Source organism: Canis lupus, chromosome 1 (genome assembly GCF_003254725.2).
Source record: "Canis lupus dingo isolate Sandy chromosome 1, ASM325472v2, whole genome shotgun sequence".
Taxonomy (NCBI): domain Eukaryota; kingdom Metazoa; phylum Chordata; class Mammalia; order Carnivora; family Canidae; genus Canis; species Canis lupus.
In genome coordinates this window covers 54,930,139-54,945,929 of record NC_064243.1, presented here as the reverse complement: position 1 = coordinate 54,945,929, position 15,791 = coordinate 54,930,139, and the positions used below count along the sequence as shown (strand labels likewise).

The window sequence follows — 15,791 nt, the reverse complement described above, 5'->3', positions numbered from 1 at the left end:
TTACATGTGCACATGTGGTAAATGTGAACACCCTGCTTTTCGTTAACATTTCAAAGATGTTGTTGCCACACATAAATAAAAGCATTACTTTTAAGAAAAAAATGAATATTACTTAGAGTGACACTTTTAAAATAGTGTTTAAAATGTTCACTTATACTTTTATTGCAATGAAATAATGTGATTTCTTAATACAATTTTTCTTAGATACCACAGGCAAAAGAATCTCAGAAACTAACAGCTTATCAATTGAGTCATTCAAAAATGAAATGAACAGGAGCACCAGAGTGGCTCAGTTGGTTGGGTACCCAAATCTTGGTTTCAGCTCAGGTCATGATCTCGGGGTCATGGGATCAGGCTCAGTACTCAGTGCAAAGTCAGCCTGAAATCCTGTCTGTCTGTCTCTCTCTCTGTCTCTCTCATTCTGCCCCTCCCCTCCACACTCTCTCTGTCTCTCAAATAAATAAATAACTCCTTTAAAAAAATGAAATGAACATCTGGTAATACATGCCCTAAAAACCAGACCCAGCCTAGGAAGCCATGGAAAGGGTGCCAGCCCACCCTCTACAGTTTAGGAGAAGCCAGACAGTAGTCCATTCACGCCACATGCAAGCGGGCTCAGCACCTCTGTTTCTGAATTCTGAGGGCTTTGGGAATTCTTCAGTCTTGACCAGAGGCAGATGAGAAACATTTCAAGTTCTTAGGAGCAAGGGTCCTAGCCGGGAAGAGTTAATTGATCCAGGCTCAGGCCAGCTGTGCTCTGCCGGGACCTGGAGTTGGTGGCGTCAGCCAAAGGGGCAGCAAGAGGGAAGTAGGAGCCCCTAGAGAAGAGACGAGGTGCAGAGAAAGCAGAAGGGGCGGCCAACAGACCAACTTCAATCATTTGTCCTTTGGCCAATAACAGATTCTACCCAAGAAAACCAAGTATGCCAAAAACATCAAGAAGACTTACCAAAGTACTATCAGCAAGGAAAACAGTTAAAATTTTAAAGTTGATAACAAGTTTAGCAGTTTGTTAAAAATTAAATGAAAGCAGAAGATTTTAGATCTGTGCTTACTTTCATAAATAGTGACAACCCTATTCTGAACAAGAACAAATATGAGTGTGCGTGTCATGAGTGCGTATACACCTGTGTGCATACGTGTATGTGTGAATAGGTTATGTGTGTATCAATGCATGCATGTATTGCTATATGTGTGTGTTGTATGAATGTGTGTGGTGTGTGTGTATGTTGTGTGCAAATGTGCTTGTGTGTATATTGGTATATTGGTGTGTGCACATAGGCGTGTGTGCATGCACTCATGTGTGAGAGCATTGTGGGGGTGTGCTGTAAATTAAGCTGTCATTGCCTCCTGGACACCGAGGTCGCTGCTTGACATCTGTTATCTCTCTTAACAAAAACCTCTTACAGTAGACGTTCTACCCATTTCACAGATGGAAGACTAGAGGACTGTTCGCTCTTACCATCCTAATTCACTTTGTCGCCATGGGATCTTCCTGAAGCGGCTGTGAATTCCCAGAAGATCATAAATAACCTACACATATTAAAACCTTTTAATCGATATCAGAGTCTCTTATACTGCCATGGCAGGCATTCAATAAATGGATGTTTTCTCAGTTCATTTGAATTATGGGTGCACAGTGTTTTATCCTTTTTTAGCTATACATCAGCCAAGCTGAAACTCTAGGCTGGCTTCCTTCTGCTTTCGAATAAGAGCAGTTAAGAGAGAAGCCAGAAGGTTTTTTCCAGTGATTTGTATATAGGTTTGTAAATTTTTTTTCTTTTGGTTTTTATTGCTTCTTTGGAAGCTCACTTTTACATTTTCTATTTTTGTTTGCAGAAATCATATTTTTAATTCAGACTTTGCATTTATCTCTTGAAGATGCTAATCTCCACAACCTCTGTTTCTGCTTTAGGGGAAATCTACTGCAGACTCTCTTAAGATGATTACGTCTTCTTTTGTGGCCATGAGATCCTGATCATTATGGCATTTGCAACCATTATCAGAGCATTTTCTGTATTGCCCTGAGTCTCATAAAAATCTCCACCTCATCAATTTCTCTTAAATAACACCTTACAAGCTCCTTCCCATTCAACCCCCAGCTACTCAAGATGCGCACTCGCTATCTACCATTGCACAAGACCATTTTTTGCTTTGGTTTCAAAACATTTCTCAGCCTAGTTTTTAGCTTTTCAAATATTCTGTATACTTATTTAAATAAATGATTGCATTTCACTCAAGACCACTGCCCTGTGGGTATTTAACTGTATGAAGAGACAATGCCCAAAAACCATCCCCCAAGTTCTAGTGCAAGATGGTGAGGATAAAATCACTCACTGCACACTTGGAGGAAAAGCGAGATTCTTGAAAGCACAGTCCTGTTCCTGTTCCTAAAACCAGAAGGACAATATCTTTGCAAAAGCAAGACTGTTTTATCAAGTGCATTCATCAGGCCTGCATTCTGGAATTCCTAAGAGTCAAGCACCTCCACTTCTGACACCCCCTTGGACAAGGGTATCCCAGAAATGAAGATGCTTGTGAAAGAAGCGAGGGGCTGGGCCATGCTCACCTTAGAAACGCTGTACTCCGACGGGAGTTGTCCTGCTGTGCTCCTCCTGGAGATGCTTCACGTCACCACTGTGATTCTCTTTACAAGATGCAATTTCTGATAGTCATTAAGAAAAAAGCAGTGAGAGACTAGAATTGGCCAGACGCAAATTGCTGAACTACCACTTCCTACTTAAAAGTAACGCCTATTTGTCCAAATGCAGAAGGTTAACTATATATATCCTGTAGGGTATAAAATAATCATATGACTCCCTGGAAGCGGAGTCACACCCATGGGGGAGCTGAGTTAAAAGGACAGAATTCTGGGTGGCAGTGCTCCTCAGAGTGACTTTGAGCTGCTTTTCTACTCGTGGCAATGATTTGTGCTCAAAACTTCTCACTCCTTTGCCTAATCATTTCCCATGAATGAGGACACTTTGCAAACCGCGTAGACATGTTTGGGAGCAGGTACATGAGACTGTGGTTAGGACAGCCCCTGGAGCCCCTGTGCCTGGATTTCCCCCAAAATCTGTGCACCCACAGATAGGCTTCTGACCCTGTGGGGATGCCACAGTTCCTTCCTCTGTAAGATAACGGCCACGTGGTTCTTGCCTCAGCATATCCTGAGAAATACAGGGTCCATCACTGTGAAGCAGTGAGAACAGTGCTCAAGCAGAGAGAGCATGCTCTCAACAATTATTAACTATTATTATGTGATTGGAGGTAAAAAATACAAGTCCCTAAAAGCTGGGCAAGTGATCTTTATGAGATGGCAGGTGACAGATCTGAGTGACCTGATGTTAGATGTAACAACTGATGATTCACTTGGGGAACTCATTTTTAGGTGCAAGTGATTTAAAAAACAGCAAAAAAAAAAAAAAAAAAAAAAAAAGGAAAAAAGGAGAAAGAGTTCTGGAGCCATAAAGGTGTTAAAGATGTTGATCATCATACAGTGTGTTGCTGTGAATCGAGTCTTAGGAAATACCAAAGGCTTTATAGCAAAGGGACCCAAAGATCCATAGCACCCAGGCCCGGGGCAGCTGGCACAGCCAGGCCCGTGGAGCCTGCATCTCTGCTTCCTTCCTAAGCTCTCTGGGCACCCACAGCCACTCGGGCCTTACCCCGCACTGCCTGCACAGATGCTCGTCAGCCCTCATGCCTTCCTCTGGCCCCCAACCCTGACTGTCCCTGTGCCTGGGCGAGCATGAAACATGGAGCCTGTCCCCTTGGCGGCTTCCCTTGGGGACTGGCCGGCCGCAGCAGGTCTTTTCCTGGCAAAACTGCTCATTCCCTTCGTCCAGCTCCACCCCTCCTCCAACAATCTGCTTATTCTGTTTTTTTTTTTTTTCCCCTTAGCCTATAGAAGAAAAGTCTTTTTCTGTGTGATCCTGAGCCACTCACAGACCTTGTGGTCACAGAGATCCCCACGTCATGGTCCCTACCTGACAAGAGTCCTTTTGAATAAAAATCCCTCCTCTGTACTAATCCTGAGATATTGCTCTTTGACAGAGCTCACAGTGTCTATGGATGCAGGGTGCCCTGTCCCCTGTTCTGTTTGAGGGGAACACCTCCGTGTGACTTCCCCCATCGCCCCTGCCCTGTGGCAGGCGGAGGGTTGGGTGCAGAGAAAAGGGGAACACCTCCGTCCGCGTCTGCCCTCCCTCACTTCATCATCATCCCCCCTCTTCACCACCTCCTCGACCTCTGAGGTTCTGCTTCTTGCGGTGGGTGGAAGCTGCTGGAAGGGCTGCAGACTGGGGGGCCCCAAAACCCTCACAGGGGAAGATGCAGGCCCCCTGGGGACCTGAGGAATGCATGTATCCTGCCCTCGCCACCCTGCTAACATCTCCTTTGATGGTCTGGTTCAGCAGGCAAGAGGGAAAGTAAGCCCTTTGGTAGCAATTACAGCCCTGGACCTGGTCTGTCTTGAAAAAAAAAAAAAAAAAAGGAAAGGAAAAGAAAAGAAAGGGAAAAAAAACACAGATCTGACTGTGCTAAGAATGCCCCCTCCCTGCAAAGAGCCAGGAACCGGGAAAGCGGCCCTGTGCACCTGTGGCCAGCACATGGGCCCCTTTCAGAAGCAGAGCGCAGGGAGGCCAAGGTGGGAGAAGCCTCCGGGGCCTGGCCTCCTCCTCTGGCCTCCTCTTCTGCCCCCAAGGAGACACGGATCAGCAGAGCATTAGGTGCGACCGCTGAACAGCTCAGGGCCCGGCCTGCCACCTTCTCCTTCAACCACTCCAGCTCTTGGGCCGCCGCCCGGGGAACTCACTGGCCTGCACGGTGCGTGCTGTGCTCCTTGCCCAGTATTCCTTCCGTATGTCGGAGCAAATCCAAATGATACGGCGTCCTTAGGCAGCTCAGACCCATTTTGTGTTCATCTCTCTAGAAACTGGCCCTTATCAAAAATCCCGTGGAGTCTCACCCTCACGTGATCTTCTTTAAATTTAAAATTGTGTTGCTCATTTGCATAGACATTGTGAGCTACACAAAAGCAAGAAATATGCGGTTATGCAGGCCATAGAAACAATCTTGACAGTAACTGTGAAAGTTTATTGAGAACAAAGTCCGATTGCAGTTTGGCAAATGAATATCCTGTCCATAAGGAATTGTGTTTGATTGTGGGGCTCTGTCTGCCGTGGTATGAAGATGATGGGTGAGGTCCGAGCTGACCGGCAGGGACTATTTGTCCCAACTGCTGGATGTTTTGGCCGGAGGACCCCCCACCCCCGCCCAGAAATGAAATACGGAAGCAAGGCTTTGGCCAAGCAGACACAGCAGAGACTACAAACTGGCTCCCTTAGGAAGGAAAAAGTTAAAAGGACAAAAAGGTACTTGGGAAATGTGTCTAATTATGAATAAACAATGTCTTAAATTAGAAGAGCGATAAGATCATAAACATCTCAGCGATGGCAAGCAACAATTGGGTAAAGGAAGTTTTCTAGTCAAATTGAGTTCCTCATGGTGTTTCCTTAAAAAGATGACACAGGATTCAGTATGCTTTCAATTTCCAAAGATGATTGACACACAGACAGCATCTGCCGAAGAGCCTGGGGCTGTAAGAGTTGATGCCCCTTCAACAGTTGGGGAGGCTCTTGGCCCTTGTTGACTTAGCAATTCCCATTAAACAATTCCACTAGCCACTGTGCAGGTCCATGACACAGGCATCTGCAATGTTCCTGAGAAACACGCCTGAGTCTTGTTTCGGGTGGCCAGTGTGCTGGAATGGCTGAAATCTAGCCGATCCTGGTGTACATCCTGTGATGGTGCTAGACAGGAAGGAGGCCACTTTCTTTTTGTTTACGCCCGATATGGTATACCGCTCACATGTCAAAAGGTAAAATCTAATTTCCATCTTCTTGAAACTAGATTGGACTTGGTGGCTCGCTTGACCAATAGGATAGAAAGGAATTTATCTGGGATTTCTGAGGTGGGGTCACAGAAATGCACCTCCCCACTGGGCCTCCTGGGATGCATGCTTCCTTTGGGAACCCAGTGGAAACCACAAAAGAGGAGGCCAGATGTAGACAGCCTGGCAGAGAGTTCTGGCAGGGATCTCTGACACCAGCCAGCCCGGTGGAGCCTTTAGATGAATCGGGTAGCAGCTACCCTCTGACAGAAACTGCACCAGAACCACTCACCTGAGCCCAGTCAACCCCCAGGCCACAAAAGATGATGAGGATGACGATGATAGTAATAATAGTAATAAATCATTGTTTTGAGCCACAACTGCAAATGGCTTACCAGCAAGTAGATAACTGGAATGGTTCACTACTTTTCATCACCCTATACCTCTTCTGAAATCATAAAGTTGTATTAAAAATGGTTAAAAATCATAACAAAACATACAATTTGAAAGAAAGAAGAAAAAGAAGAAAGAAAGAAGAAAGAAAGAAAGAAAGAAAGAAAGAAAGAAAGAAAGAAAGAAAAAGAAAGAAAGAAAGAAAGAAAGAAAGAAAGAAAGAAAGAAAGAAAGAAAGAAAGAAAGAAAGAGAAACTACCATACCCAAGAAAGGCAGCAGTTAGAACAGGTGCTGGAAGTGGGGGGATGGGAAAGGGAGGGAGGGAGAGATCTAAAATGGTAATGTTGTTGGAAAGGTAGGAGTGGGAGACATTGAAAATAGGGCATCCAACGTGGCAGTGGTTTGATCCAAGCCACCTTGACGTACCTCTTTTCTTCCATACAAAAATAAGAAAATGTTACTCATCGAATCAGGTCAGCAAGTTCTCCGGTTAGAATAAAAGTGCATTTTATATGGGGAATTACCAGCTTTGCTGACATCTTAAATTTTAGAATTTACAAAGATTTCAAGCTGTACGTCCTTTGTGTTCACTGCCTGCTATAGCTTTGGGCCTGCAGAGTTTTGACACTCTATTACTCTCTATGCCCTGAAGTATCTGGCCTGGAAATCATACTCCTAAAGCCACCCCAACCTAATTTGCCTCTTATAAGTTCATATTTTCAGATAACTACCACATGCGGGATACTATGTACAGGTATAGGATGCAATTTATTTTCAGCTTTTAAGAAACTTACACAGGTGGAATGCAGAGACAAATCCCTGGTGACACCAGCACTAACGGGTGTGCCAAGGCTGAATGTGATTCATCACTGAGAAGATGGTATTGAGAGGTGGAGAGTTCAGAGGAGGGAGGGAGCACATGCTCTAGCTACTGCACCAGTCTGAGCAGTCTTTGTGAAAAAGGGAGGGCTGGTGCTCAAGCAGGAGGGATGAGGAATATGTAGCCAGGTAGCCCCAAGAGGCAAACAGCAAGAAAAGCACAGACATGGGTTGGAACATGAGAACAGATGGAGGGATGGGACAGCAGGGGAGCTTTGTGAGTTGTGGAGGAGCAAGTTCACGGAATTGACTGGAGAAGAAGCTATATGATGCCAGAGTCAGAGCAGAGGGAGGAATGGTAGTCTAAAGATGTGTACCTCGGTGCTTTGGCACATACCTTGACATTTCCCTTATTCTGTGACATTAATCCTCACAAAAGATAGGTGAGGTGTTGTCAAACTGAAACTCAGAGAAATAGAGCAACTTCCTCAAATCCATACGCTTGGAGAGTCAAGGCTCAAAGTCATATCATCTGATCCCAAAGTTCATGCATGTTAAGGAGATGTTTTGAAAAATTAGTAAGAAACAAGACAAAGAAGGAAGTAAAATGATGCCAAATTTTTCATCTCAATGGGACAGATAAGAACTGGACGGTTATTTCTAAGTTTCTAACGTACTCCCGTGGAGAAGTTACAGACACTGGCTGAGGGCGAGGAAAGGAGTTTCACTTAAGGTACACAGAATGTGAGGAAATGAAGGCCTGTGTAACTGGAGACTCTTGACATGACTTCAGATCCATCCCAGCCACATATTAGCTGTTTTTCAAGTTAATCTCTGGGGTCTGTCTCTTCAGTGATAAGATAAAGATCAGAGATTTATGAAGGACTATTGTGAGCTAAAGGCACAGAAAGTGCATATCACCTACAGTATTTGGCCCATAATAATAGCTGATGGTGGTAATGGTGGTGATGGTGATGGTGCTGGTGGTGATGGTGGTACTGGTGGTGATGGTGGTATTGGTGGCAGTGGTGATGGTGATGGTGGTGCTGGTGGCGATGGTGGTGCTGGTGGTGATGGTGGTGTTGGTGACGGTGGTGATGGTGATGGTGGTGATGGTGGTGATGGTGGTGATGGTGGTGATGATGTTGTTGAGTCCTAAATGAGGAGCTATAGCACAGATGCAAGGATAGTTCTGCACAGAGAGGTTATAATTGAACTCAGAGCAAGAGTTGGTTGAGCATCCAACTCTTGGTTTGGGCTCAGGTCATGATCTCAAGGTGGTGGGATAGAGCCCTGCATCGGGCTCCATGCTCAATAGAGAGTCTGCTTAAGATTCCCTCTCCCTCTCCCTCTGCCCTTCTCCCCATGTGCTTTCTCTCTCTCTCTCTCTCTCTCTCTCAAATAAATAAGTCTTTTTTAAAAGTTTTCATTATTCACCCTAGTGGTGAGCAGACAAGCACCTCCAACCCCCACATGGGACCCATGGGACCCAGTTCTGGGTTCCGCAGCGCTGGGTACAGATACAGGCCTCTGGCACAGCTCCCCTCTCCAGCACCCGAAGCTCTGACTCAAGTCACTGTCTGCTCAGCCGTCAGGCACAGCCCACAAGTGCAGAGGATCTCCAGGCCAGGGTGAACCAGCAGAGGACCCCTGAGCCCACAGGGACGGGGCTCAGCCTTTCACGCCAGCCTCGACCTCCTGGCTCTCCCTGTGGGGCTACCGGGATCGGGGCGGCCGGCCACCCTGGTTTCCCAGGGAGTGGAAATGTCAGTGCTGAGACCAGCACCGTCCTAGGCAAACCAGGAAGGGTGGTCACTGCAAGTGTGATTGAAGTCACGGCCCCAAGGACTCATGGCTGGCCTCGTCCTCAGAGTTACCAATGGAGAACTTGGGCCAAAAGATATGAAGATGGTTCTGTTGAGAAACAGGAGCAGTTCTGAGGTCATCAGGCTGCCCGGTCACAGAGCACGTCCCCAGACATCCCATGCAGTGGAGTCAGGAGATTGGGCAGAAAGAGTCTCCTGCATCCTGTGCCCAAGAAAAGGAGGGCTAAACTCACAAGATTAATGTGACCTAAAAAAATGGGGTTTAAAGCTCAGACTCCGACCACAACATCTAGAGTTCAGTGTGAAAAGTTATGAGTTTTCATAAGTAAAAGTGAGAAACTATGACAAAACTGTGATGGGAACACAGCCTGGGATGGAAGACACTGAAATGGGGATACTGGTTGCTGGAAGAGTTAGAAATAGAAGAAATGTCATTTTGTTTCAGACGCTTTGTGCTTTCCACACATTTAACAAAAATGAAACAATTTCTAAGAACAGGGAAATGCCTATTGTAGCAACTACTACAGATACCACTGCTAGAAAAATCACGCCTTCTAGCTATTTCCTGCCCATCCTCGCTGAGTGAGCGCTCCTGTCATTGCAGTTTCTTTGTCGGTGTCCAGGACGGAGAACAGGCTGCCTGGCTTCGAGTCGCAGGAAATGCCGGGATGGCTGGCCAACCCCCCCCCCCCCCCCGCCCGGCTCAGCACGGGGCAGCTAGAGAACATTGGATTTTTGATCCAATGAGACAATCAGCCAGCTATTCTTACAATAGCTGTAAGAAGCTCTAAAACTAACTTCCAACTCTTTAAGCACTGGTCTCTCTCGGGCTTGAAAATACCACAAAAGTCTTCCAGGAGGGCTCAGCTGGTTTCAGCAAAATACAGAGCGAGGATGACAGAGGGCCTCCTAGCACCTGCTCCAGCAGGCCCGGGCCTGGAAGGACGGCGAGGCCTGGGAGGCCGGGCTCCGATCCCCCGGCCACCCCGCGAGCCACCCCGTGAGCCCGGGGGAAGACACGCAGGGCCCAGAAGCACTGGGGGCCGAGGGTGGTGACTCATTTCAGCTGGGTTCACAGAATCTGAAAAAGCTCAAGCTGACAAAAAGACCGAAGAAGACTGACTGGTTTTACCATATTTGCACTTAATTATACGCACAAAATTGTGCACAGTGACTTCCCAAACATCTCTGCATCCCCAGAAAGAAACGTGGGAAAGCAAATTGGGACGTCCGCTCAAATGATCTTGGTGCTCGATAAGCCCCCCATCACCTCTCAAGGTGCCTTCCCTGACCCTGGGAAGACGTCACTGCCTCAGCTCCTCGTGGCGCTTACGGCGTGTGACAGGGGCCGGGTGCCCAGCACAGGTCCGGGGACCTCACGGAGTCATTGTGCTCCCCGGTGCCCCAGATTCACTGCCTGCGTTCTCGCTCTGAGGGCAGCACCAGGCTGACAGATAAAGGAGCTACAGAAATGACAAAGGATGACATCAGGACAGACGGTCACAGGCGGCTCCCTGCACCCCCCACACCCACACACGCCCTACACAGACACCCCCTACACACACACACACCCTGCACACACACCCCCATATACCCCCCACACAGACCCTGCACAGACACCCCCTACACACACACCCTATACAGACACTCCCCCATATACCCCACACACGCACCACATATACCCCACACACACACCCTGCACAGACACCCCCATATACTCCCCCACACACACCACATACATATATACACCCCCCCACACACACACACCCTGCACATACACCCACACACACACACACCCTGCAGACACCCCCTACACACACACCCTGCACAGACACACCCATATACCCCACACACACACCACATACATATATACACCCCCCACACACACACCCTGCACATACACCCACCCACGCACACACCCTGCAGACACCCCCTACACACACACCCAGCACAGACACACCCATATACCCCCCACACACACCACATACACATACACCCCCCACACACACACATCCTGCACAGACACCCCCCATTTACCACACTCACCACCTACACATACACCCCCACAGACACTGTACAGACACTTGCCCACATGCCCCCACACACCCCTGCACACATACTTCACATGAATACACCGCCCCCCACACACACACACTCACACCCCAGCCCCTCCGGGAGCACAGCAGACAGCTGCTTCAGTGGTTTGGGCCTGACAAGGGCCTTGCTCATCTCTGCCTTGTGTTCACGGTGTGGGCAGCAGCCGCAGCCACCCCGTGACACCTGCCACTCCCTGTGCACTGTCACCTGTGAAGCTCCAGGGGTGAAAATGCGGATCCTGACTGGCAGGCTGGCTGGGGCCTGGGATCCTGCATTCCCAGCACTGCACTTGAGCACGAAAGATGCTCAGAGTTCGAGGTTCATGAAACTCACCATCCGCTCACCGTCCGCTCCCCCCTGGAGTCTCAGATGGTGGGGCGCAGGGAGGAGGGGGGCGCGGTCGGGGCTGGCAGGAGCCTAGAGGGCTCACAATCCCAAAGCCTGTCGAAGGAGAGGGGTGCCGGGGGGGTGGGGGGACCCAGGGGCCACACCCACCTCTGTGCAGGACACCCCAGACCCCACATGGGCGAGCCCTGCTCTGTGACGGGGACCCTTTGCTGGACGAGGCCCTAGGGCACCCAGGGCAACCATCACCCAGCTCCCTGGCAGCTGCACCTCCCCAGCCACAGCCCCTGCTTGTCACCTCAGCATTTCTTCCCTGAATGTCCCCTCTCCTGCCCACCCTCTTTCACAGCCTCGCTCTCTCTTCGTGCGGTTCTCTCTGTCTCTTCATATTTCCATCTCCTCATTCTACTTCCCAAACAGAGAATGCTGGAGAGGTAAAAAGGATTGTATCCATTTCGGGAACCCTTGGTCCCCTCCGGTGTGGAGTCCCTTCCAGACTCGAAGCCTGTGTCCGGCGGTCAAGTGGCCTGAGCACGGGACGAGGTCCTGGAGGCTGAGCCTGCTTCACCCCGCAGTTCGGCAGCCCGGGGAAAGCTACTCTCCATCAATTTTCAGCTAAGAGCCAGGAGTGATCGGGTGCAGATTTATATTTTAAAGTTTGAGACCCAATCCATGAAATCCCCAAACAGGCCTTCTGGTGAAATCGCCATCGTCCAGCCCTGCCTCTGATGCCCTCTGTGGTCCCAGCTACAGATGCGAGCATTTCCCCTCTGCACCGGTGATGTCCCAGATGGGGCGTGGACATGGCTCACATACTTGGGGCCCCTTGCTCATCTGCATTAAGTGACCTCAGGTCCAGCATATTGAGTCCTCCTAACTCTATCCTTCCATCCCAACTTTTAATGGCAGCCTGTCCATCCACCTAGTGCACTCAGCGTCAGACAACAGCAGGTGAGGCTTTGGCTTCCAATAAGCTCTGGGCTAAGGAACCAAGCAGCCCCACTTATTAGAATCGCACCCAAAATCAGAGCCAGTACCTCTGAGTGTGCACCTGAGGGTCTCCCCTGGGAGCAAAACTCACAAGGCTCAGGGTATAGGCTTTGTGGTCTTTATTTTGGTCGCAGTCTCTTTTGGGGTTCATTTGCTTTCTCAGTGCATCTTAGAGAGTTTGTATTATTAGATAAGAAACCTCCATATGAGGGAAGGCTCATAAGGTATAAGATATTTAATAACAGCAAACATAACACATGACTAAAGCCAATATCTCCAGTACTGTCACAGCTGTGTCAATATTGTCACGTAAATGTGGTAACAGTATTTTTTAAATGGCTTCGATTCATTAACCCACAGCGCAGTGAAACTCATTGCCACCCATTTATCACTTTCACTTGGAAGATGATGTTATCACAAGAGCATCTTCCCATGAATTGCAGCACGGTGAGTTCTCTTGACCCAGACCCAGGAGTACGGCACTGTGGATACGTGCTCACACACAGCCTCACACGCTCAGCTCCCCGGAGCTGGCTCCAGGCTCGCCCACCATCACCTTGCTGGCCAGCACCCGACTCTCTTCTCCATCCACATGGGACTTGCTCCTGCCCTGCCCCTGACCCTTCCCTGCACTTCCACATCAGCCCCTCCCTCACTCAGCTCCCCCCCTCCTCTGTACCGCATCCATGTGTAGATGCACCAGCACACTGTCCTGTAGCACAGCTGATCCCATGGCACGTGCAGTAAGGTGGACAGATGGTGCTTGGCTTGGGTTTAGAGAATCCGGATCCCTCCATTACAGTTATAGATGACTGCTCTATACAGATGATTGCTCTTTCAAAGGTGGCTATTTTTACTATGCTTTACTAGGTTCCTTGCAAATGCTACAGGCCTTTCAACATACGAGCCACCATGCGTCAGGTCACAAGCCTGAAGGTCATATTTAGATGAAGGTCCTCTCATCTGTGTGAGACGGAAAGAGCACAAACTCTGGAATCAGACAAAACTGGAACTCACATCCCTCCCCTGCCATACACTGATGGCATGACTTTGTCTAACTCCTCAATCACACCCGCCTCCAAGGACTGCCATCAGAACCCCCTAAAATAACACACGAGAAGTCTCTAGAACTGCATGCAGCACCTGACTCAATAAAAGCATTCTTCTCTCTCCCCAAGGCATGATCAGAGCTGTCTAAATAAGTGTTCCATCACTTTGTTGATGGAACAAAGTGACTTGATAATATGAACTTGCAGTATTTCTTTTACCCTCAAGGCATGATACCGTTATTAAGATCACACAGGTACAATGCTTTCTAAATTCCAAAACAAAAAAACTTACCAATAAAGAAATAGCTTTTTGTTCCACAAATGAGCAGCCACTGAGTTTTTCCTTTAATTTTCAGATTTCCTAAATCTTTGGATTTCCCTTCAGCCGTGTAAATGCCCTGGCCTGCTCCTTGCTGTGTGAGAGCGTAGATAGATGCGGTGCCACTCCAAGGGCTCCGCACTTTGGATGTCCTTATGCTCATTGCTCAGCAACCTTCTCAAGTGAATGCTCTCTCATTCTTTGCCCACAGGCTGAGTGGTGTGGTGAACTGCCTCACCACAAGTTTTATTCCTCCAGCACATACTTCAGATTGTATAAGGGTAACAAATAAAGTGGAGGAAGGAAGACAAGTTTATGCAAGTAGGTCACTTGATAATTTCAATTTTAGATATAAATTCTTTTTGTTTCAGAATTATTAGTCTGTGGAATATTTTTTTTATTCTTCTCGGAAATTCCAAATCAATTAGAATGATTCTAAGCTTCTCTGAAAAGCTCCACACAATACTGAATGAACTTTATGACCAACTACCCACATTCCTATTCTTAAAAGAATAAAAAACCCAAAAAAATATGACTAATGCTTTTATGGTAAAAATATAACTAGAGAACCTGCATGTCACAAATACTGTGGGCCTGTGACCATCTCCGAAAGAAGGCATAACCCAGTTGTAAAGGAGAAATCCCACCCAATTTGTTTCACTAACCTTTTTTCTACAGCATGTGGCTATTATATCATAACCTGACCTATTTATTTAGGAGCAGCAGAAACCTGGGTTTTCATAGCCCTAGTGCAACTGTCAAAATTCAGTTTGGGAATAGCCCCTTGTTTGAAGGGTAATCTGAGTTACCTTCTCCACCTCTCTAAAATAAGCAATATCCAAGCTACAAATGCCCCAAGAAAGGTCTCAAACTGGCCCTTGATACAAAACACAAGACTGTTGGGAAAAGTGACAACATACATCTCTGGTTTGTCCATTTCCTTTCTTTTTCATGGGATCATAAATAGTACGGTTAATATCAATTAACATTTGTGTAATACACATCAGAAGGTATTTTCACATTTATCATTTTGTTTAATCCTGGGAAGTCATTTTGGTAAAGTATTTTATAAGTAGAAATATTTCACAGATGGAAAGAAACCAGCATATAGAAATGTTAAGTGATTTGCATGAGAGCATATAAGTAAGAAATAGTGGATTCAAAACGTAAGACCTGGCTCTTCTAAGTCCTCCTTACACCAGACCCCAATTTATTTGTTCCTTCAGCAAACCCTCACTGAGCACCTACTGTGTGCTTGGCACTTAGTTTATAGGCAAAAGAGTTGTAGCAGTGAATAAAACAGACAAAATCCTTGACCTCATGGGATTCACATTCCAATCATGAGAGCTGGACAATAAACAAAATCAATAAAAAGATATATAGTATGATAGAGGGTGATAAGTGCCTTGGAGACACATCCAGGAGGGAGGTCAGATAGAGATACAGCTGAGAAATTATAAGTAGAATAAACAGGGAAAGATTCACTGATGAGACAACACTTGAACGGAGCTCTGAGAGAAGGGTGCAAGTGAGCCATGTGTTTACCAGGGGAAGGAGGATTTCAGGATGAAAGAACAGCAAGGGTCGTGTCCCCTGAGGCAGACACCTACTTGACATGTTCAGAGCTCATGTAGCTTCAGTGAGCCAGGAGAGGGCACTGGGAACGGAGTCAAAGAGGCAAAGAGGTGATAGGACACAGGTCATGGAGCTGTGCGGTTCATGGTGACAATTTTACCTTCCTGTCAGGGTGAGATGGAAGGCTAGTGGAAGATTCTGAGTGAGAGGATCTCACTTATATTGTAAGGAGATTATTCTGGTGGCCATGTTAAAAATAAATGAGGGACAACCGGGGTAGGAGGGTGGGGGGCATAGGGATGAGGACAACTGTCCCAGTGAGATATGATGGGTCTATTTTGGAGATAAAGCCAACGGGATTTTCTGACAGACTGGACATAGTGTCTTGAGAGAAAGGAAATCATAAAGGATAACTCCAAGGTGCTTGATGGGAACGGTGGAGAGATGGCGTTCATCAGTACAGTGGGAAGTGTTGAAGAAAATG

General features: G+C 47.3%; 1 protein-coding gene across 3 annotated transcripts in view; it reads right to left on the bottom strand.

Moving 5' to 3' along the window:
- The window catches only part of CCR6 (C-C motif chemokine receptor 6), a 28,193-nt gene extending 14,250 nt beyond the window's left edge, over nucleotides 1-13,943 (bottom strand). The window contains exons 1-2 of one of the 3 annotated variants that reach the window (XM_025422743.2): nucleotides 13,706-13,943; nucleotides 2,570-2,665 (exon numbers count right to left, since the gene is read on the bottom strand). The gene's annotated coding sequence lies outside the window, so the exon portion shown is untranslated. Of the gene's footprint in view, nucleotides 1-2,569; nucleotides 2,666-4,597; nucleotides 5,110-13,705 lie in introns of those variants that run through there. The other 2 variants (XM_035708062.1, XM_025422744.2) reach the window with 2 other exon arrangements.
- Nucleotides 13,944-15,791: the final 1,848 nt, after the last annotated feature.